The following is a 433-nucleotide window of genomic DNA, read 5'->3' as shown; positions in this document are numbered from 1 at the left end:
TTGATGAAATAGAAAATAACATTTAGTTGATTTACAGATACTACAGGCCCACACTTTATATGGTTTTGTACTGTGGTGTGTGATACTGTACTATTTAAAAACATGTAGGACTACATACACTGAGTGCACAAAACATTAGGAACATCTTCCTAATATTGAGTTGCACACCCTTTTTCCCTGAGAACAGCCTCAATTCGTCTGGGCATGGACTCTACAAGCTGCCCTAAGCGTTCCACAAGGATGCTGGCCCATGTTGTGTCAAGTTGTCTGGATGTCCTTTGGGTGGTGGACCATTTTTGACACACATGGGAAACTGTTGAGCATGAAAAAAAACCCAGCAGTGTTGCAGTTCTTGACACACTTAACCTGGTGCTCCTGGCACCTACTACCATACCCCGTTCAAAGGCAGTTAAATCTTTTGTCTTGCCGATTC

General features: G+C 42.5%; 1 protein-coding gene across 8 annotated transcripts in view; it reads right to left on the bottom strand.

Moving 5' to 3' along the window:
- Positions 1–433, bottom strand: part of LOC118399253 (bone morphogenetic protein 8B-like) — a 33,624-nt gene that overhangs the window by 25,547 nt on the left and 7,644 nt on the right. The gene's annotated exons all lie outside the window — the stretch shown is intronic.

This window comes from Oncorhynchus keta, chromosome 20 (genome assembly GCF_023373465.1).
Source record: "Oncorhynchus keta strain PuntledgeMale-10-30-2019 chromosome 20, Oket_V2, whole genome shotgun sequence".
Classification (NCBI taxonomy): Eukaryota; Metazoa; Chordata; class Actinopteri; order Salmoniformes; family Salmonidae; genus Oncorhynchus; species Oncorhynchus keta.
The sequence above is the reverse complement of the archived record's forward strand: the minus strand, read 5'-3'. Positions and strand labels throughout refer to the sequence as shown.